At 40.4% G+C, this 24105-nt stretch overlaps 1 protein-coding gene across 5 annotated transcripts in view; it reads right to left on the bottom strand.

The window, feature by feature from the left end:
• The window catches only part of Enox1 (ecto-NOX disulfide-thiol exchanger 1), a 549637-nt gene that overhangs the window by 270960 nt on the left and 254572 nt on the right, over positions 1-24105 (bottom strand). For all 5 annotated transcript variants that reach the window (XM_021202858.2, XM_021202859.2, XM_029541528.1 and 2 more), the window contains one exon: positions 571-712. The gene's annotated coding sequence lies outside the window, so the exon portion shown is untranslated. The remainder of the gene's footprint in view (positions 1-570; positions 713-24105) is intronic.

The raw sequence follows: 24105 nt of genomic DNA, 5'->3' as shown, positions 1-24105 counted from the left end.
CACACACACACACACACACACACGCATCCATACACACTCTTTTATCATTCAAGAAACATAAGGTGAGTACCTCATGGTAGAATGAAGACACTTGGTCCACTGAGATTCCACATTTAAACATTCCCCAGTGATGACACTAGTTAATACTGACTAATGTAGTTTTGATTTCTGATATTTCAAAGTTCATTTTTATCCGTGAATACTAGCTGATTAAAATTACTTAGCCAACTCTGATATATGGTCACACCTAGTATAAGCTACCGGAATCTACCTAGTTAAGAGTTTGTAAACCTAGAAAGAACATTTGTTACAGTTGATGTGGAGCCCGTGTTATCTCTAACATCTTCACAGCATCACATAGGACACGTGATGATGAGAATGAGATGTACCACAGCACACTCCCCTTTATTCACGTCTAATGCCCAGTCAAATGAAAGGCTCACAACTCGTGCATTATCTGCGTGCAGGGCTGCTTTTGAAATGTATTACCAGTGTATTTTTTTTAAAAAGAAAAATCCCTTGAAATTAACAATCTCTTTTGTAATAAAAATGGAAATAAATAACACAAACCTTAAAGCAGCCTGTGGAGAAGAAGATGGATATCTGTCCTTTCCGGTCTTGATTGAAACAATGTATGCAGAGAAGTGTTTTATGGAAGCTGTTCAAAGGAAGTCCCACGGAAGACAGGATGGCTCCAACATGCCAAATGCTTCTGGAAGCAAAGAAAGGCACATTGTTAGGGAATGTTTCCAGGACCAACTGCCAGTCCCAGTTTCCACGCTCTGAAAGTACATTCAGTATGCTTTTATTAATTTCTATTGATTTTGTACCCAAATCATTTAATTCATAAGCGGTGACTTGAGACACAGAGCTTTCAACATTTTATTTAGAAATTGCAAGCAGCAGAGAATATTTGATAATTTTACTTCTCCATCTCCTCCCTCAACTCATAGGGCTCAGACTGAAGAGCCCTGGGCAGGCTGTGAGCATCTGGGAAGAGGCTACGTCCCCCATGTCTATAGGCATGAGCCTGGGCAGGGCCTTCGTACGGAAGGGAGACTTGGGGGAGATCCACCTTACCCCAAGGAGGAGAAAAGCAGGCGAGCGGATGGTTGAGCTCAGTCCTGCTTCTACTAAAACCCAAGGGCTTTTGCTCACATTTCAGTTCGTAGCCTATGAGATTTAGAAAACTATTTCATAAACACAACCAATGAGAGGCACATGACCTCCCGAGATACCAAGTCCAAATATTACTAAATTAATTATGGAGTTGTGTTTCCTAATTTGCTTTAGGTTTATATCAAATATTGTCTCATTCTGTTAGGCCCTGTAAGAAGCAGACAACCAGGCTCAAGCAATGCTGGCTTTCCCTTCCAGCTCTCTCTCCTAAAGCAAACAAAGAGAGTTCCTTGGAAACCAAGTAGCTCCCTGGCGTGACAGTGCAGCTTGTGTGCTCTGCTATGCCAATAATGTCAGTGCAGGCTTCTCACTTCCGCAGGTCTCATGATGTGACACGTGGCTTACTTCTTCGGACACAGATGGGGATGGAGCCTACATCCTCGGAGGCTGCCTGAGCGTGGTAGGGAAGAGGGTACCGTCATCTGAGTGACTCAAGAGGCCTCAGTAAGGTTTGACAGGGCTCTAGATTTCTATTTTTATCTTCAGTTAACAACATGGTTCTGGAACCCTCACCATTTGCTCCCCACCATGCGTGCCTACCCCCACTTAAGTGTGTCTCGGGACTCATTGTGCAAGTCTTCAATGTCATGCACTTTTGTCTGAGTCTCAGGACTTTAATCTCATTTGCACCACACTTGGGAGGTGCCCCAGAAAGGCTAGATGATGAGACAGCCAGGATTGCCACACAGAACTTTTTTAATTTTTTTTTTTTTTAATTTTAAATCTGGCAGGGAAATATAAGTCACAAATGGAGGAACAGCAGGAAATGGTTGATAGTGTTTTCAAGGTTGGAAGTTTGAGGCTATTATGTGGGGGAAGAAAGGATAACAGAGTGAGTTCAACTGTGCAAGAAAGAAGGAAGAAGTTGACAGCGAGTGGGAGGGAGAGAACAGAGAATCTAAGTTCTAGAAATACAAAGTAAACAGACCGCAGTGACTAACCTCCTTTTTCTTTCTTATTACCATTCAAATACATTCTAGCATTCAAATTCAATGTAAAATGCATGGGTCTGCTTACTAACCAACCAAACAAACAAACAAAAAAACTCTAACATATGAATGAGTCAATTAGTAAGTCATAAAATTCAAAAAATATGGAAATTGTAAGACTGTTCTCTTCCCAGCTCCTGAAAACTTAGTCTTACAGAGAACTACAACTAAGTTGGTACTAATGAGAATGAGATGCGGAGTTCAATTTTCTGGAAAGTTCCATCATGGCTGTGGATCTCAAACTGTCCCATCATTTCCACCCTCCCCCCACATACAAACACAACCTTTTTCAGGAAGGTCATTTTGAACATTAAGCAAGATCATCCCATACACGGAGAGGTGTGAACTCATTGCTGAAGGCTAATGCACAGTCATGGCACTGCCGCTGGACTGTATAGAGACATCACTGAGGGAGGGTGTGCCTGCTTGGAAACCTCCAAGGGTTTGAGGTTCGTCCTTTCAGGAATAAGAGGAGCCAAGAAGGTTCAGTAAGGAAAGCAGCATTCACGATGCGCCATTAGAAGCTAGGCATGATAAAGTTCAATATCTCAGATGTTACCAGAAAGTCAAGGACTCTACAAGAAAGCAGGTCCATCAAGTCTGACATTGTTTTCTTTGCCCAAGAGAGGTCAAGAATGGAGCCAGGAGAACATGTATGCCTTGATGCTTAGAGATACGATATCCTGCAGGGCTCAACTGGCACTAATCCAAAACGACACTGTGGTTCTCAGAGGAAGTTGGCAAGCTCTGGACATGCCATTTTTAAACTTAGGCTCAAATTTAAATCATAGGGTTTGTGACTCAGATCTTCAATGTGACCTTTAACAGGTATTGTTCCAGAAAACGCGGTTGTCGCTGTGGAGAGAAAGCACGCACCCCTCTGCTCTGGGAAGTATAATAAAATGTGCTCTATTCTAACAAGCGCAGTGCCTGTGACTCACCAGAAGCAAGGAAGACAAAGACTATTTGCTTTTGTATCATTCATTTAAAAAATGAATTTAAATTCACTAAAAATTTCATTTGCCTTATCGCACTAATGAATATTCCTATGCCTTCTCTGGACTTGGATTCGAAAGAACCCGAGCAAGAATCTTATCATTTCTAGATTAAAAATACAACTCACTGTTGTACTTTACATACACTCACTCTCAAGGATTCACCTAAGCCACACCACCGTGTCCACGCCTCAAGACTGTACCGAGCAGAAGAGTAGTGATAGGCAGAGTGGCTTCTCTCTCACCATCTCTGCCTCCTAAACCTGAGATACTGGCCAAGGACAGCATTTTAACCATCTTCCTTGCAGATGTGACATCAGTGAGAGGTGGTGACTTTAAGCTGTGACTGGTTCTTGAGGACTTCCTTTCTCTGTTCTTAATAATGGGGTTAGGGCCCTTACAGGAGATGCTTCATTTTGTGTGAGGGAACCTCCCTTTCTGCAATTCCCATGTGAGGATACAACATCCTCTTGGGAGTAAAAAAATCCTTATACAGTACAGATTCCAGTCTGTTTTATTTTGTTATAAAATCTGAAATGGGAGAAGAGAGACTTTACAAAACTGATGGAGCCATGGATACTTCTCAGCCTATACTTCTCCACCTTTTACCAGATTAAGAGAGGCCAGTGGTTCTTCTTTCCTTCCATTCTAAGCCATGACATCATTCTTTCTGTATCACCATATGCTCTCAGCAAGCTTTCCTTCTTTGTGTATAAATACACAAATAAAAATGAATGCATAAATAACTCTTAATGTCACTCTAACTATGTACATTCCACTACTCAAGAACCCATGAAGGCATCATCCTGTTTCCTCAAGGATCTGATCTAAATTCCTTGTTGGAAATACGTGTTCTTCTCTCATCTCCAGCCTTAAAGAAGAGTATTCTGGTCCAAGTCTCTGGAACTAATAGAAACAGTCTACAAGTTATAGGAGGAGCCTCAAGCCTGGAGTTAGCTGACCCAGAGAGCATGGGTCCTCCATAGCTGGGATGGAGGTGGTCCAGAGGACACCACATGTTAACAATCATCCTGCTTCTATTCTCCCTGCGGATGTAACTGAACTACCTGGCAGAGAGGCCATAGTCCTCCTTAATGGGCTATGTGCAATCTTCTCTGCAGAGGCAAAATACTGTACGTAGGAGGGAACTTCTAGTGATTCTTGACGTGTCTAGAGCACATGGCTACAGATGCATGTTTGGATTAACCAGTTACGAGGCACTTGGGTTAATAGACATTTTAGAAATGATCTGCTAACAATGGAATGGAATCCTTCATGTCAAAGGCTGGTAAGGACTGAAATAGTAGGGCAGATGGAGAGAGGCCTGTATTTTCCAGCTGCCATACTACCCGCCACTACCTACCCTGTTTCTCAGTGAGGTCAGGACCTGGTTCCTACGAACCTGCATTTGCGATGCATTGTTCAACCTGCCAGTCACAGCCATCAGCAACAGCACTTGAGAGTCAAATGATTTTTCTCTCAGTCTTACTTTACAGACTGTGTTGGAAGGATTACTTAAGGTTCCAAAGTGAGACGCAGGACTTTTGACTTCTGATTCATAAGCAAGCTTTGATGATCTTTTCTCTTGCCTTCTTCTTGTTAAATATTTAATTAAATGTTTAATGCCAATCCACAAGAAGAACAAGAAACCTGGTCTTAACTTCGTCATTGCTTTCCTGTTTTCAATCAAGACAGTTAACTCACGTCAGACCAGTGGTTCTCAAATGTCCATGTGCTGTGACCTTTTAATACAGTCCCTCAGGTAGTGGTGACAACCCAACCATAAAATTATTTTATTGTTACTTCATAACTGTAATTCTGCTAGTTATGAATCTTCATTAAATATCTGATATGCAGAATCTCTGATATGCAATTCCTGTGAAAGGACCATTCGACCCCCAAATGGGTCTCAACCCATCAGTCGAGAACCACTCTTCCAGACCGTTACATCATGATGACTTTTCCTTCAGACATGTAATCCCAGGTCCTTCTAGCCCTGTGCCCTTGCCCTTAAGCATGCATGAGTGCATGCTGTTGTTTGTCCTAGGGAATGACCCTTCCCTTTCCCCCTGTCTGGAAGTTTAAAGTGGGTCACACAAAATGCCTGGGGCTTGAATTATTGTCTGCATACTTGTATCTACAGTTTTGGGTAGCTCACTACCACATGAACCCTGAACCACGCCTGTGGCTGCCTCAGAATTGGAATAAGAAATTGTTAATTAAAATTAGACAAGTGAGGAGAGATGATGTCACTCTTTGTCTGCTCATCGTGGCATCCATGTTGGGAATGATCTTACAGAGAAGCCCCTTTGGAAAAGAATTGAGAGAAGTTTCAAAGTCATCAGCCAGTTTCCTCAAAAGGGAAAAATATGGGTTTGGCAATTGATGACTTGATTAAAGCCTGAAAGAGACTCGAAGCTAGAAGGCTGAGCCAAGCCAGAACAAGATTTCTGTTATAATTATATAGACCACAGTGCTGAGGTATTTGGACACACATCTTTAGATATTGTAAATGGATTTTTTAGATAAAAATAATGTTGTCGTCATTAGATTCTAAATAAGGAATTTGTATTCCATAATGTAAAAGTTCCCACAGAGAAAACAGCCTGAGGTCACAGGAAGAAGATTCATTTGCCTCCAGATGCAATCTATAATACTAAATTCTTCGCTGGATTCCAGTTTGTTGGTCTACCTGGCGAAATTTGAACTTGCCAGTCTCCAAGACCATGTTAGCTAAAGCTTCACAATAGACCATTGTCTTTACTTGTATGTATGTGCACATATGTGTACTCAGGTATGTGCATGCTTGTTTGTGTGCACATGCACATGTGTGTTTGTGTGTGTTTGTGTGTGTGTGTGGTATGTATACACACACCCTTTATGCTGTTTTCTGTTTTATTCTGGAGGAGGCTTACTGTTTTAAACAATGTACCCAGTGAGGGAGAAGAGACAGGATCTCTATCCTTCTATACAGACATATGCAGAGTTAGAGAAAGAATTTATTAAGGGAGTGACTTAGACTAAGAAATAGGTTAGATGACCAAGGAAGCCTGAGTGTGGTTCAGTTCATGTTAGAATTCATAGAACCAAGGGATGGTATATTTTGCAACACAGGACCAATGGTCAGTAACTCTGGGGCCATGGAATGGTTCTGATAGCACATAGATGCTATAAGCCCCATGCTGAAAGAAAAGCATATCTTAGCTCCAAGGAAGAGAACAAGAATTGCCCCTTCCACTGCATTTGTATTCTGTCCAGGCCCCTGTGCTAGGCGTCTACGCACACTGGACAGACCTTGTCTTCTCAGCCCGCTGACTGCAATGCTATGCCTGTCCAGGAACACATTCACAGACACCGGTGCCAGCCCAAACTGAGTTTTTCTTTCAGTAGAAGAGGGAAATGCTCAATTTCTACTGGGACATCAACTTTTTTTTTTTTTTAAACCAGATACCTTCATAACTTATAATGCAACCAAAAATGCCACTCTGAAGCAACTCACAATATTCAAAATTTAGTATACTGACCACAAGCCCATTGAAATTAGTACCCCACATGCACATACACACAGACAGGCTCAGACACAGACAGGCAGGCAGACACACACACACACACACACACACACACACACACACAAAACCATGTTTAACATGTTGAACTATATCTACTTACTAACTTCTTTNGGCAGGCAGACACACACACACACACACACACACACACACACACACAAAACCATGTTTAACATGTTGAACTATATCTACTTACTAACTTCTTTTTTTTTTTTTTTTTACTTATTAACTTCTTAATGTGCAAGGTTTCAAACTCTTTTAAAATAGAGAATATATGCGTCATAGTTGCGAACACACCTACAGTTCTCAGGGTAGTGCCAGGCATGAACTAGGGGCCCCATGTCTATCCATTTAGTTAAATTAAAACACTGAGTAAATGATAAAACTTTAGTGTCATTGTCTTCATATATCCGAAAAAAGAGACAAGTTTTCAAATTTACTTCATACACAATTTCAAATCTCTTCACTAAGGGTACAAATAAGTGTCAAAAATGTCAGATGGTACAAATGTTACATCTGAATAGCAATGTGGTTGAGATAATAAGATGACACACTGCAGACTAGAGTGGAAACTTTTTTTTTTGCACTTGGAGAACATGATTAATATAAATTTTAGCATAACAAAGTTGAAAATTTTGTAGAGTGGTCTGAGATAAATTAGAAGTACTTTTCTTTTCTATAAGACAGATTATGAATAGGATGTGAGGACAATTGTTACATCAATATTGTGAATAAGCAGGAAGAGACTCTTCAGTGAATTAAGAAACAGCAGTAAGAATATATGGGGGGGGGGGGGGTAAGAGACAGTAAAATCCAGAGAATACATTTTACCAGCTAGATGCATTGAAAAATGAGAATAAGACATAATCCAAAAGCTTAGCAGTACTTTGAACGGAGGTATGGGGACATGGCTAAGAATACCCACAAATGTGAGATCAAGATTCTGGCTGTGTCTGTATTACCAGGGAAGGGAAAGCAAGCATGACTATGCATTGGGTATTATGGTCTGAAAAGTAATCTCGCTTAAGCTTAGGAGTAATGAAAACCCAAGGGTTGGTAAATATTTCTTCAACAAGTCAAGAATTGCAAAGATCACATTGTCAATTTCTTTAACTGGCATGTAAATAATACCCAGTCAAATATCCCATCCTAAGCACAGAGTTCATGAGTCTTGTTACGTGTATGACCTGAGTAATGTTCATACTGCTGTGAACACAAGCATCTTCATCAGTTCTGATAGTCGCTTTCCAGTCAAACGAGAAACTCTTATTTTTGGTCTCCACAGATGGTTTTGTCTGTACTTGATCCTTAAAAGTGCGCATATGGACAGACATGCATGCATATACACATGTGCACATGCGTGCATACACACACACATACAAGTTTGCTATACTAACTTACCATCATTTCTTTCACATTCTCTTGTTCATTTCTATTTTTTATTATTGGCATTTATGTTGGTCCTGTATTTGGTTGCTAATAGAGAAAGCAATTATGGACATTCTCATTCAAGATGTTCTATTTTCTCCTTCGTTTTCATGTGGGCATTTTGTATGTATGCATGTCTGTGCACCACACATGTGCAGTGCCCAAGGAGGTAAACAGAGGGTGTCAGATCTCCTGTGTCTGGAGTCATTGATGTACACATTTCAATATACGTGCTGGGAGCTGAATCTCACATGTCTTGAAGAGCAGCCAGGATGCTTACTGGCTGATCTGTCTGTCCAGTGTCAGAGATTTATATTTTTATGGAGAACTCATGTGGTTTGAATAAGAATGGCCCCACAGGCTCATGCATTTAGGGCTCAGCCACCAGTTGATGGGGCTGTTTGGGAAAGATCAGGAGGTGTGGCCTTGGAGGAGGTGTGACATTGGGATTGGGCTTTTGAGGTTTTAAAAGCCCATGCCAGGCCCAGTCTCTCTCTCTCTCTCTCTCTCTCTCTCTCTCTCTCTCTCTCTCTCTCTCCTTCCTGTGGATCAGTATGAAGCTTTCAGTTACTTCTCCAGCACCATGCCTTCCTGCCATGATGATCATGGACGGACCTCTGAATCTGGAATCAAGCCTCCAAATAAATGCTTTCTTTTATAAGCTGTCTTGGTCATGGTGTCTCTTCACAGCAATAGAACAGCGACTAAAACTAGGATTATGTACATTTTCTTTTTCTTTTTACCCTTTCTAAAAGTCATTTTTAAATTATTTTTTCTTTTTTTTTTTTTTTAGTGATTGTTTTTTGTTTTTTAAAGTAAGTAACTAGCTTCGAGAATGCTCAGCCATGGAGAAGGTTCATGTTTAAGTTCATAAAGAATTAGAAAAAAATTTCTGAAGTGCTATATTTCATACCCCTAACCAGCAAGAAAAAAAATGCAGCATTACAAATTCATCATCAACAATATTTAGTGTCCTGGTACTTTTAGTTTTAGTGATCTTAAAGAGAGTAAACTCCTACTTGAATTAACAGTTCCCTGTTGATTAATATCATTACTATAATTTTATGAAGGATCTGATAAAGTAATTTGCACACTGAAGAAGAAGTTTTCTTTGTGTTTTTAAAAGCTATTTTTGTGTTATTAGGATATTAGGAACTGAACCCAAAGCCTCTCTCACTAATATACCCACAGCGTTGGGTTTTTTTTTCCTGTTGTTGTTTTGTTTTGTTCTTTTTGTAATTTTGAGACAAGTCTCACTAAGTTATCCAGCAGGCCTTCAATTTTCTCTGTAGATCAGGTAGGTCTTGAACTCATGATGCCCCTGACTCAGTGTCTCTAGCTGCATATATAGCAGAAGTGGCCTAGTCAGCCATCATTGGGAAGAGAGGCCCCTTGGTCTTGCAAACTTTATATGACCCAGCACAGGGGAAGGCCAGGGCCAGAAGTAGGAGTGGATGGGTAGGGGAGCAGGGCGGGGGGAGGGTATAGGGACCTTTCGGGATAGCATTTGAAATGTAACTGAAGTAAATACCTAATAAAAAAATTGGAAAAAAAAAGTAATCCTTCCAGCGTCTTCTCATCGCCACTTCAATTGACCAAACACCCATTTGTTTCTGGGGCTGCTTTGTTAGGTAATATAACTCATGTATTGCTTTTTTCTTTAGCGAGAACTCCAACCTTTATGATTTAATCTTTCTCTACCATGTATTTTTTATTATCTTTCCTTAGTTTATTTTATCTTTTAAAAAGTCCTAACAGGATCTTTGAAGGCAGAAATTATATCTTAAACGTCATTGTTCTCCATTGCATTGAACACAGTCTTTTAACACTCAATAAATATTTATGGGATTATTGATTTGCCTACTCTGTGGGTTAGTTTAACATTAATTATAGATTAGCACCATTAATTATGGATTAGCTTGAGGAAACCTACAGTGAATGGAAGTATGGTAGTGTTAAAAAATAGAGACCATAGATACTAAGTGTGACTATATCAAAAGTCACAGGAGCCAAGCTCAAAGATCTTCCAGTGCACAAACTGGACCAATTTGAGGTTCAAATGGAAATATTATGAGAACATATAACCAAATTATAAAATAAGCCCAAAATGATGCAGACAAATGACTGGATAAAATGATAGGCGGATAGATCAATAGCTTGATCAATAGCTAGATAGCTTGATCAATAATTTGAATGATAGATAGATAGATAGATAGATAGATAGATAGATAGATAGATAGACAGACAGACAGACAGACAGACAGACAGACAGACAGACAGACATGATACATAGATACATAGATAGATAAGAGGACAGATGGACAGACAGACAGACAGGAGAAAAGGGACAAGTGACATCTTTGGAGAATTCTATTGTTAATGTAGAAGGAGCTGAGAATGTGGCTTTGTAGATCAGAGCACTTGCTGCTCTTGCAGTGACCTGGTTTTAGCACTCGTACAGCAATGGAAAACCATCAGTAGCTCTGATTCCACCCTCTTCTTGCCTCTACTGGCACCAGGCACACATGCAACACACTTATATAAATGAAAGTAAAATACAGAAAAAAAAAGTCTAATTTAAAATAAAAAAGAATTTAAAATAGTAATTAGAAATCTATAGTAACTGCAATAGAGAAAGTCAAATGGTAAATAATAAATGTGAAAAACTTTTAACCAGAAACAGCACCATTAAACAGCATGAAAGCAATCCCCCCAAACTATTTCATAGTCACTATATGGAGGATTTAACATAAGCCTAAACTGCTTTTAACCTCCTTAGTCCAGGAGATAGAACTTAATTTCTTTTCCCTTAATTGTATACTACACTCAGTTACTTACTTGAAATAAACAATGTGAAAAAGGAAACTTGTAACTGTAGAGCCTCTGCAGAGGCACAGCAGACATTACCTCAACCATGTGGCAAAACTTTACACCACTACTTAGAGTCATATAGATACCATGTATCATGTACTGTGGATATAAGGAAGAGTGAACTTCACCTCTGTAGCAGGCTTCCCAGGGACCTTTAGTCCCAGACTAATGTGACACAAAGTAAGAAGGAAAACATGGGATAGTCTCTGAAACTTTAACTGTTATTCTCCAAAGCTGTCAAGGTCCTGAAGGTAAAAGGAAAACTATTAAACTGCCACATATTGATGAAGATTAAATGTATATGATAGTTGTGGTACCTTGAACAGAAAAATTACACCGTTGAAAAATGATAATGTCAATAGAGTAACATTTGACTGTAGTAATTCGATTGTGTTCAGTTCTTAGTTTTGATAAATACAGCACGAGTGGGAACAAGTAGTATCATTACTAGTAATAGACACAACAATTATTTTTAAAAAGACACAGGCTGCCTGTGTCATTATAAATAAAGATTAATACACACACACACACACACACACACACACACACACACACACACATCCCCAGCAGCAGCTTCAGCAGGCCACAGACCCTTTGTAGATCTCTACCAACTGGCCAAAAGGCACATCATAGCAACTCAGCAGGCTAGAATTACTTACTGAGCTGATCACCAATGGGTTTCCCAGAAGCAGCTAGTGACAGCTTCAGTACACAATTATCAACACAAGACTACAAGGTATCTCTCTTAATTTTGTTTCTGTTGCCATGACAACATACCCTGACAAAAGCTTAGAAGAGAAGGAATTTAACTTAAGATTAGGTAGTCATAACAGAGAAGTCAGGAACTTGAGAGAAACAGGTCACCGTTTAGCCATAGTAAAGAGCAGAAAACAAAGAATTAGCACATGCATTATAGTCTACAGCTCACTTTCTCCACTCTTATTGGCTCCAGGATCTCCTGCCTAGATAGTGGTGCCACCCACAGTGGGCAGGACTTCCCAACTCAATTACTGTAACTAAAACCCTCCCTGCAGGTATGCCCATGGGGTCAGCCCAAGCTAGACAAGTCTCTTACTAGACAAGTCTCTTACTTAGACTCCCTTCCAAAGGATTTCTAGATTGTGTTGAGCTGACCATTAAAATTAACCAGCATGGCACCGAAGGAATAAATAAAATGTTAGCAGCCAACCCCAAAGAACCGGAGACGTATGACAATCCGGGAAAGGAATTAATGCCAAACATCTTAAAGAACCTTAGTGAGCTACAGAGGAGGTTAAATGGAATCAAAGAAACAATAGGTGGACAAGATTAAAAATTCAACAGCAGTGAGAGTCAACACTTTTGAAAATATCGAAATAGAGATGTGGGGACTTAAACTACAGTGAACACACTTTAAAAGTTAAATGGGGATCTTTAACAACAATTAAACCAAGCAGAAGTATAAATACATTTGCACCCATATCCGTTTAAGTTGTTTGGTCAGATGAGAGGCATTACCAAGGAGATGAACATACATTATGGGAAATTCAGAACAGAGAAAAGAAAGGATAGAATGCTTAAGAACATGGTTGAAAAGCACTCAAATTTGGATGTGGAGAAAAGTGTTCACACCTATGAAACACAGAACAAAGGTAATTATACTGTCGAAAGTCAAGCAAAGACTTTTAAAAGCTGTGAGAGGAAATCAGCTCATCACATAGACTTCTGTACTTTCTTATGCCTGTCAGCAGTGTTGCTGGCTAGAAAAAATATAAGATGATAGATTCTATGTGATTAATGAAAAGAAGGAAAGAAGAAGCATGCCACCCAGGAATCCTACCCTGGGAAAAACCTTTAAAACGGAATGAGAGAGAGAGAAACAATCCAAGGCAAATAAAGAAAGGGAGTTTGTCAACACCAACCTCCCTTACAAGGAGCTCTAGAGGCAGATTTTGAGGGATGGCAAATTGTAATATGAAATAATCTGAGCATATTCATTTTACAGATACAGATGAATATAAAACAATGTGTCCTGTGCTGGTGGCACAGGAATCCTTAACAACACTCGTACAATGTGAAGTTAAGGACTAAGAATAAACACAAAGTTTGTCTCTGGATGCCCAACGTAAGAAGGAAACTTAGATATTAATAATCATGGATGTCTGCCCAATTAATGTATAACTTTTTATGTGATTGAAAATGTTTACCATAAAGTAGATTCTCATGAGGTTTTATGCCAACCTTAGTTTAATCACAAAGAGAAGAAAGTATGGAAGACTAAAGTATATCAAAACAAAAACAAAAAACAAAAAAAAAAAAAACCCAAAAAACAAAAAAACCTCATCAAAGGAAGATCTCAAAAGAGGAAGAAAAGAACCACAAAACAAACAGAAAACAGTAAAATAAAAATAAATTTTTTATTTAGTAACAAATAATAGCAATAATTACTTTAAATATAAATAGATTTGGTTTACCCATAAAGTATGTAGAAGCATAAAACACACAAACACAGTCCAACTAAACCTCAAACAGAAACACATTCAAGGACACATAGACTGAAAGTCTAAAGATGGCACAAATGGCCCAGAAATGTACTACCTGGGAAGAACAGGGGTGGTCAGCCTCTGTTCATGAAATCAAGACGGTGATTTAAGGTTAAAACAATACTGTGAAAAAGAAAGATTGCCACAAATGATAAATGGGTTGGTGCAACAGGACGGTACAGTAGTAATTTATTTATAATTTAATCTTCAGAATAAACCTAGTGATAGAACATTAAATATCAATATAAAGATAAAATAAAATGAAAATTATGTTAACCTTTTTACTGTAAAGCGAATCTTGCAAGATGCCCAAAAGGAGAAAAGGTTCCGGTAATTGATACAGCTACCATGTGCCCATCAGAGCCTACCTATTGAGACTGATACCCATGAGATGGCTTTCAAAAGTAGAACCTTTCAGGAAATATTTCAGAAGTGCTTCGTCATTAACCAGGACATAAGTGCTTTCAGTCAGAACTGGGGGGTGTTCGCATAAGCCCATTTTGCTCCCCGGGCATGGATAAATACAAGTTCATCTCCTTTGTCTTTTGCTATTTATATAAAAGTTCTGCTATATGACTATCCATGGAATAGGACCTCGTCAGATACTGAATCTGCTGTCATCTTGATCTTTAGGCTTCAGAATTATCTATTAAATGTCTGTATTTTACAAATAACTCAGCATCAGCTATTTTACTACCATAGCACAAGAACACTAAAATGGTAATATTCTCATGATAAAACAATTATTTTCTAGTTGAGGAAATGAAGTAGTAAGTTGTTAGCTCTCTATTAAAAATACCAAAAATAATCAACTTATAACAAGGAAAATGGTTGCTTTTGTTCATAGCAAGAATGTGTTATGAAAACATAATCAACATCTGACAAGGATGTGAGGTTTCAATCCGTAGTCACTTGGATCCACTGCTCTTTTGGCAGGAAGGGCATGTTTTGTCCTAAGAGGGAGGATCCTGTGGTAGACTGAGGTAAGCATCTCATGTTGCGAGCACTGACCCATAAAACAGGAAGTGACTGAGATATAGATAGATAGGTAGATAGATAGATAGATAGATAGACAGACAGACAGACAGACAGACAGACAGACAGACAGACAATACTGGGCAGGCATATGTGATGAGCCAATACTATCAATACTTTGAAAGGTATAAGTAGCTTTCTATAAAAACATATAGAAATACTTAAATATAAATAAACAATTAAGATAACTATAGGCTTTTATCTGGGCAAATAAATTGAAAGTGTATATATACCCTAAGTTTCTGCCACTAGGACCCGCCTCTCAAAGCTACCATAACCTACCAATAATGCCAAGCTTAAGACCAAGCTTCAGCACCTGGCCCTTTGAAAAACATTCCAGACCTGAACTACAGCCACGCTTATTCTCTGAAGGTACAGAGATGATCAGAACTCAAACTCACACTATACTGCAAAGAAGTTAGGTCCTTATCCATCCATGTACCAAAGCAACACATAACACTGAACCTTGATAAAGTAGGAGGCTATGATCAAACAGACACACACATAAGCGCATGCAGGCATGTGTGATGAGCCAATACTATCAATACTTTGAAAGCTATATGTAGCTTTCAATAGATATATACAGAAATAATTCAATATATAGAAATAATTTAAATAATCATAGGTTTTTATCTGGGTAAATAAATCCTGTGGTGGGAGCTAGTATAGCTTTTATTTTAAGCCCTCCTTTTTAATTTCTAAGAGCATTTACATGTGCTATTGATATAAATAGACACAAAACATTTATTCACATGAACATGAATCCACTCGGAAATCTTCCAGCTAGATTTATGCTTCATACTGTAGCCCTCAGCATCTACATAAGGTCCTGTTGGTAATTCAAAAATGAAAACATAATATTTTAAACCTCACACATAGGTATCTATATAGTCTACCCAGCTGCAGGAGTGTTACATCAACACTTTAAGATGTATAAGGAGATGGCCTGCTTCAGGGTGGTTAGTTATTAAGGATAAAGAAGTGGCAAGGTATTTATAGAACCTCCAGGAAGTGAGTAATACTGTCTGTCCTAATGGGAGCGAACACCTGACAAAAGATCGCCTTGCTGATGGATACAGCAATGGAAGACCTCCTACACTGGGGCTGGCTGGAAACAGCCTGAGTCTGCAATTCACTTCCTGTGTGATTCCAAGGAATGAGACAACAAACCATCAGGAACTGCCTGGTGAGTCACACCCCAGGTTCAACGTGAGTGCCCAGGGCCTCACCATGGAACACGATGTATGTGGTTCAGACGGCATCAGGCAGAGCAGGACGCCACAGGATGATGTTACTCCAAGTTGCGATACAGCTGCTCTACCATGGGTTGCGCTCTCTGGGTCGGGGATTACTACTTTTCAGTCCAGACTCAGGGAAAGTACAAATGGAGTGGAAAACCTTAAAAAACGAGACAGATGTCAGCATACGAGGACTGTAGAGTCCTTGGGTGGCATTCTCCATCATTTTCTGCCTCCCTTTCATGTGTGCTTAAATAGTTTAGATGACAATGTTCTTCAGTGTCATTTGACATGGGAAATAGATGTAAAATTTAATACTCTATATCCCATAGCAGTTTCAAAGAGGGATGCTGGCTTGCTTGTCCTAAACAAAGAGAAGAAACATCTGGGCTTTTTCCTCACACCATCCTTTCCTGAATTAGAACTCCATAGCAACTTTCAAGTCTGCAGAATATGTTCTTAAGGCCCGGCAGGCCTACAACTGTTTAGCCACTCCTTTGGTTTTTGTTCTTTTGGGGAGGGGGGTGTTTGTTTGAAAAAACATGGTCTCAATAAGTTCCACCCATAGCAATGACTTCATGACTCTGTTGGAATTTATCATCCAAAGCGAGTATCCATGCTTTTGCAGACCTGGTGAGGAGAAGGATGTCACCACACTACCAGTCACAAGAGACTACCTAATGCAAGGAGAACCAGTCGCCTCTGAATGTTGCAGCATTGCCCATCACGGTTGAAATCAGAGCTTAAAGCATCCCATGTCACCCTGTGTGGTTCCCCATTGGCCTTCTGGGATTGGCAAAGGACAGTGTTTTGTACTCAGATGCTGTGATAGCTGCTACTGGCTTTATAGTTCCCATGCCATTCTGTCCAAGAGTTAGAGGCTGCATGAGAGCTGGATGCTGAGTCTTTTATGACTAAATCCACATTTCATCTAAAACTGGAACGCTGGGATTCATTAATCATCCTGTCATTTTTTTTTAAAGTGAATAACAACTTCATAATTTTATTGTGACAAACAAGTCCAGATGAAAGTGCTTTGCACATCTAAAATCTTTTGACCTCAGAGTTCTCTTTTCTCTTCTGTATCCCTATTGGGGCCAGCATCTACAAACTTTGACAGAGCCATTTCATTCCAAACGCCAGGTCTTAATCACACACACATCCAGATGAGATCCAGATGAGATGTGAAATGCTGGATCTGTTCCGGGTGTAAACTCTGGAACTCACATACCTAGGGTTCTAATCCTATCCCGACAACTGACTTGCGGGCTGAATGACCAGAACATTGTTTAACCTTCACTCGCAGCTTTCTGAAAATTAAGAGATGCTAACAGTGTCTAACTCACTGGACTGTTGTGGGGGTTAAGTGGATTGCACTAAGTCACTGAGAACAGGACCGGCATAATGTCAGCACTGACTGTATCCAATAGGTTGGCTGCTATTTTGCCTAATGTCGTAGGCATGGAAGAAAATACAAAGAAATCTAGCGACGTTCAAACTGTGAACTTTTGTGCCTGGTGCCCTGAATGTCTAAGGCCGTATTTTATACTTCTGAATTTCTCTGATGATTTCACCTTGATGTGTGTATCCTCCTCTCTCTTTCGCTCTGTAAAGAGGATGGTGGAGCTCCAGTTCAATAAGTGTGTGCTTGGATAAAATAAGGCTATGAGCTGAGGCCTTCAATCACAGCAGCAGCCTCGGGGCCCCTGGTCCTTCTCTGCCTATTTTGCACAGCACTCTGGGAAATGTATTTTCTCTTTCAAAGTTACTTGGGCATGGGAAGCTGCCTGAGCTGGAGAACAGTTCGTTGCTCTTTGATTAAGAGTGGCTTCAGGAGCACTCTTGGAGCTGGGAGCTGGTATGGTTTCAGACAGTAATTTCACTCTGAAGAGGACGGTTGATGGGCTGACGCGACAGAGTTTGTGCCTTTGTATTTGTATTGTGTCTTTCCATGAGCACTAAACTCTAAATCATCAGTTGAGTTCAACACAAGTGAATCACATTGACCCGAGCCGTTCTGGAACTTTAAAAGGGAAGGAGAGGAAGAAAACAGCCTCTCCTGCCTGAACCCTGTCGTCCTCTGAGCTGTGAGCAATTCGCTTCATTTAGAACTTGCTAAATTAGGTCAGGGAGTTCTCCTTGGGAATGGGAGTTTGCCAAGAGATTCTAAAATTCCCAAACTAAGACATGGAGCAGTATGCCGCTCCACTGGTTCTGATTTGATCTTTTAGAGAGCTTTGGGAAATGCTGGACCACTGGGCTGTGTCATCTCACCTCCTTGTAGGGGAAATGTTGTCGCCAGCATCTAATGCTTTAAACTGGAATCGTCTCCCAGGTTCACATTAGGCTATCCAAGAGGACAGCGCTGACATTTCCTCTCCGTAAGTGATCAGTCCAACCCCCAGTGAGCAGAGGTATTACTGAAGTAGCTCATGTATGAGGAAATAGATACATAACAGAACACATAATATGGCATGTTTATTTTCTCAGTGCATAATTTACACCTATCGCATGCATATGCTGACTTGCTCTGTATATTACACCCACATTATTATGTGTATTCATAGTTTGATAAGATCAGATTGAGCTCTCCTATCCCTGCAGTTACCCAAAGGTCCTCCCAGAGTCCCAGACTGCAGTGTTAATTCACGTCCACTTTCTTTGCTTTTGGACTTCTAGCACAGAATACCCTCGCTCATCCCAATCTGTATAGATTGTTTTCTTTTAAAAAATTTAAGTAACATTTATTTATGTACTAAGGGGGATGGCTGCACAATGTATCACCTGTGGAAGTTACAGAGAGGACAGACAACTCATATGCAATGGCTGTCTTCTATAATTAGGTTGAGGGTTGACGGCTTAGGCCATCAGACTTGGAGGCAGACACCTTTACCCCGAGCCATCTTGCTGGTCTCCATTGTGCATTTCTGCATCCATCCTACTCTGTCCTGAGAATTCAGAGCTACTCCATCCTGAGCAAAGTTAACAAGAAGTACTCAAGTGATGGGTAAAAAAATGCAAAACCAACCAACCAAAAGCGCACAGCCCAACAACGTGGAACTGTCATGTAGCCTACTCAATAGCACACAGCTTCAAAGTTTAGCATAATGTTCTGGAACACTTTGCCAATGAGCATATAATTGATGGAAAGTCTTGCTAGCACCAGAGATATCTAATGGATTTCACAGTAACAAAGCCATTTTCAAAGAAATTCAGTGTCAGCAATGCATTTGCAGAAGCTTACCGATGAAACAATGTGTGTATGGTCCCTTCAGAAGAACCAATGAGGGTGTCGTGGGTTATTTCCATCGTTATTGGCATTTTGTTCTTCATCATCTCTGCCCAAGAGTGATCTGGATCACTTTGATCTCATCGGCTTTCATGCTTTGACTCCGTACTTACTCGTTATCTATCCCTTACGCAGTTACATGATCATTAATAAACCAGCCAATCAACCTTTATTTACTTTTCAAAATATAACAAGAATAATAGGCTAAATTATAACCCTAGGTAAATTGTTTCATGAGGTCAGCACCTGTCCTCCTTGTGAACATTAATTTTTCCATTTAGCCATCTTTTTAAAAAGTACCCAGTGAAGCACTGGGGTTAACATCAGAAAAACAGACAGTCAGGCACGCATGCACGTGAACACACACACACACACACACACACACACACACACACACCCTCGGGGAGGGGCACAGGATGGGACCAGGCAGAGTCAGTGACAACAGGGAGTTTCTTGCCTATCTGTTTAGACTCAAAGTTAAAGGAATGAAGACCATGCTTTTGGTGTCAAGGCCTGGGTGGAAGAGCAAACATGGCCAAGGGGTTGGGTTTAGAGAAGGCTCCCAAATGTTTCCCTAAAGAATATTTATCCTGGGGCTTTAAGGATAAACACAAGGAGCTCAGGACAAAATGAAGGGAGCTGAGGGCCACAGAGTACAGAACAATTGAATAACCAGGACAAGTAAGAAGGGGACATTAAAAAAGGCATTCAGAGAGGGAATGGCTGGTGTGGGGAGGGCGAGCGGAGAGAGTGATGAAGGCAAAGGCAAACTCTACTTTTGTGACCCATGTTCTGCCCTAGATTCCGCTGTTATGACCGTTTACAGATTTGATATGCTGGAGAGGGTAACTAGCCACACATCCTGAAGAAGTGATAAACCATGTAGGTACTGTTCTGCCGGTCTGACCCCACACCTCTCCTGCAGCCCATGAGCCACCGCAGCAAAGCAAAGCAGCTGCCCTTCTCCTCCACCGGGAACTCTTTGCAGAGCTCTGTGAATCATAGGTCGGAGCTGTAACCACATCTGCACTTCGGCTTAGGTCTCCTTTATGAAATTTATTTTAGTAGGGAAAATAATATAGGAGGAAAATAGAAATGGGGCAAATAACACGAAACTAATTAGTGCATTTAAAATCAATAAATTAAAACAACAAAACCACTCTGCTAGGAAACTATTAACTCTTGGCTATTAATAATAGTGTGAAAGTGATCCAAATTTCAAAGAAAAGTTAATAACTTCAAACTGAGGGGCTTTCCTGGGGGAGGCTTGCTCTTGGTTCAATGACACCAACAGGAACTGCTTTTATTTCTTTTCTTCTATCACTTCTTTATGAACTTCACATCACGTGCCCAATCCCACTCATCTCTCCATCCCTCTGCATCTTCCCTCCACCCTTGCAACCTCTCCCCACAAAAGGTAACAAAAGATGAAAAAAACATTCCATCATGGAATACAGTAGACCCTTTTGTCCACACAGCTTTAATTGCGGATGTTCATGGCAAGGAGTCATTGGTCTGGCTTGAGGCCTCTGGCTTCTGCTACACTACCAATATTGGATCCCCACTGGGACTCCTCTAGGATATCCTGCTGTTGCCCTGTGTCATGGAGGTCCTGCAGCTTTGGTTCTGCAGTGCCTGCCCCTTCATGTGCTCCAGCAGTCCATAGATGAGCACTGGAGAGATGGCCCCACCCCTTGCCTCATGCAGCAGGAGTGAAAGCTGGTCCCTCCCTCTGCCTGGGTAAAGCAGGAGAGCTGGCCATGGGACCAACTCAGGTAACACCCAGGCCCAGATCCAGGGCTTTGAGTTGGTCCATCACAATATCTACCCCTGAGTTTTTATTAACTGTATAAACAAACATTGTAAAAAAAAAAAACATGAAATACATATGCAAATGAGTAGCTTGTGAACAGTCACACATGATTATTTACCTTTGCATTTACATCTATGTGGGAGTCTCTTAGCAGTCAGTTATAGAAACAGCCATAATTAGCATTTCATAATTAGCATTTATCTTTGTGAATTAAAGAGAACCTTAGTATCTGCTTCACATTCAGCTCTAGAGATGGAGGCAATTTTAGAGTTTGGCTCTTTGTCCTGTAGGCTTCTATTAAAACAGATGTAGAATAAGATGCAATTCGAACCAGTATTATATGTCCTGAATTTCCAATTCAGAGCTATTTTCATTTTTAGCCCTAAACACTTGGCTCCTTCACAAGAAATCCCTCTGGGCAGCGACTAAATTTTTAAATCAGGAGCAACTATAGATCAAGAAAAATATTTTTTTCGATGTTCAGATTTAGCAGTAAATATATTTTTATCTAAATAAAGTTTAAGAGGTGTTCTTTCCTTCCTTCCCTTCTGAAGCATCTACCCTTCCTTCCTCTTCCTTCACTCTTCACTTGGCATCTGGAGCCAGACACATCTGTAGAGATGGGAACAATGGAGATGCTTAGCCGTCAGCCAGCCACCTCTCCTCTGGGCATTCCACGGTCATGTTGTGGATCTTGGTCCTAAGCCAATCCAACTTCTTCTAATTAATGCACATGCTTAGTTGTTTAGGGTGATGTAGGAAAGCCTACCGACAACCCCCTTTTGGGCTAAATTTGCAAGCCTTTCTCAAAACAAATGTTTGATAATTGCATTGACTTAAGTTGCATTAATGGTTGTCTTAAAAGGAGAAATTCCAATCGCTTACTGCACGAAGCACAGGAGTATCAGCTGGAGGTGCTCGGATACATGTGACTGGCAGTTTCCAGGAAAGCTGTAGTTGAACACAATTCTCTTTCATGAAGGAACCATGTCATTATGATTTATCTGGCTTCTGTGTGCTAGACTATATTATATATTCAATTTCAGTAACAAAACCACCCAGCAGCGGTTACCGGTTACCTCGCTGGTACCTTCCCTATACCTGTGTGCTTCCCATTTACAATATGTTTTCTAGGTCAAGAGATAGACATTCAGAGCCTTGACATGTTCAAGGTCTCACAGCCAATATGGCAGAGCCAGGAGGAGCTCTGCATGTCCCCACCCGGTAAGGTTCAAGGAAGGCTTCATGAGATTCTGAGACAGTCCACATGGCAACCAAGCATTGTGGGTGGTTTTGAATAATGTATATTCCCGGATCATAGCCAAGACCGAAGAATTCTATCTGAGGGTGGGTCAGAATCTGCCGTCTCATTCACAGAACCAGAGAACTGCTGATTCGTCCACTGTTCAGCTGGATCTTCGAGTCAGCTTTTCCTCAACAACATTTCTAAGACTTTGATACTCAGTATTTGATTATCTTATGAACAAGATATTTGTTTATACGGTTCTCATTACATCTATATCTTGTCACTTGATTAAATTCTCACAACCTTACCAATATAATACCATTACAATACCTACGTATATAGTCACAGAGAAGCTGAGGGACGGCCACAGGGGTGTTCTTAGTTCTGTGGCTGCTGAGTCTACATCCAGCAGTACAGAGGCTAGTCCTGTACCTTCAAGCAATCCCTAGAGGCAACTGATAAGTGTTGGAAATTCAACTCACAGGATCATATATTATGCACGTTTACCCAGCTGGACTTCTCTTCCTTCTTGTGGTAAATTCTTCCTTCCGGGCAAAACCTCAACATTTCCCCTCAAGGTGCAAGATGAGGCAGGAGCCCCTCCCTCCTCTGGCCAGATACTGAGCCTTATTTATTTTCTATTCTACATTTCTATCAATGAAAAAGAAGTTTGTGGGGAGCCACATAAATATGCCATAAGAATAGAGATTCCCTACACAGCAGAGCTTACCAGAGGCTTCTAAATCCCTGTGATCACTGGCATGTTACTGACTTTCTGACTTAAAGCCTGGAGGCCACGAAGTCAAAGCCACTGTTAACTGCCCTGTATTCAGCTAATTCCAGGTACAATGCAACTGTGTATATATATATATATATATATATATATATATATATATATATATATATATATATGATCTCTTCTATCGGGTCTATGAACACGTGGCTCAGTGCAGGATTTCAAGTGTGTACCTGCTTTGTTTGGGGGAGTGTGTGCACTCCACACTCCTTGCCCTTGGAGCTATATAAATGTGCATCCAGACTGAAGAATGAAGGTTGGCTTGTGAATTCAGTGCCAAGAGTTTTCAGTTCTGTTGTCTTGGCTACTCAAAGATCATGTTTTCTTGACTGTAATGGCCACCAGTGCCTCTGGAAAGACTAAATTCCTTTGTTCAAGGGGAGTGGGAGAAAAAAGCAGAGATATCGGGGTTTCGTTCTATATACTAGTTAGTGCTTTACCTAAAACTCTAGTTAGTGTTTATCTAGCTTGTTCTCTAAGTGGCCTAGTAAATTACATAATATAGTTGCAAAATGTTTTTTGGTCTTAGTGACAAATTTCTCAAATGAGCAAAAAGCCAACTTGAGTTGTAATTAAATTCCACTAACAATGCAGCCAGCCCCAAACTCAGACCCTTAAAAGGCTCCTCTGTTTGTGCACTCTCCTACATTCCTGAGATTGCTCACATGTTACAGTCTCGGGGGCATTTTTCTTCTTTTAAAAGAGATTTAGAGTTTGCCCTTACATCAAAGAATCTGTATCAAAGAAATACAAAACAGAATTTTGGGCTAGCAGAAACACACTATATTAATCTTTCCCTTTCAACAACTCCCTCGGATGAAAACAAGCTGAAATCACGGGCTAATCCAGTGATGGTGAGTTCAGATTGCCATCAAGTAACCCAGCTGTGCACTAGCTGCCACGGAACTACGCTTCATCTCCGAAGTGCATTTCATGGCTGCAAATGTGTTTAAAGGCTTTTGGGTTTGTCCCTGGAGGTATGCAGTCTGTAGTTTGCAGGTCACTAAATTCTGTGCCATACTTCACCTAGTAAGTCCCAATTAAGGTCTTCCAGCAGAAGCTCAGTAGTAACTGTCCTTTACCAGGAATCATTAAGGCCATAGGTCTTTGTTTAGCTCTGTACCCCATTTTTTAATGG

The sequence above is a fragment of the Mus pahari genome, chromosome 8 (genome assembly GCF_900095145.1).
Source record: "Mus pahari chromosome 8, PAHARI_EIJ_v1.1, whole genome shotgun sequence".
NCBI lineage: Eukaryota > Metazoa > Chordata > Mammalia > Rodentia > Muridae > Mus > Mus pahari.
Note: the sequence above shows the minus strand (reverse complement) of the source record. Positions and strands in the feature narration are given on the sequence as shown.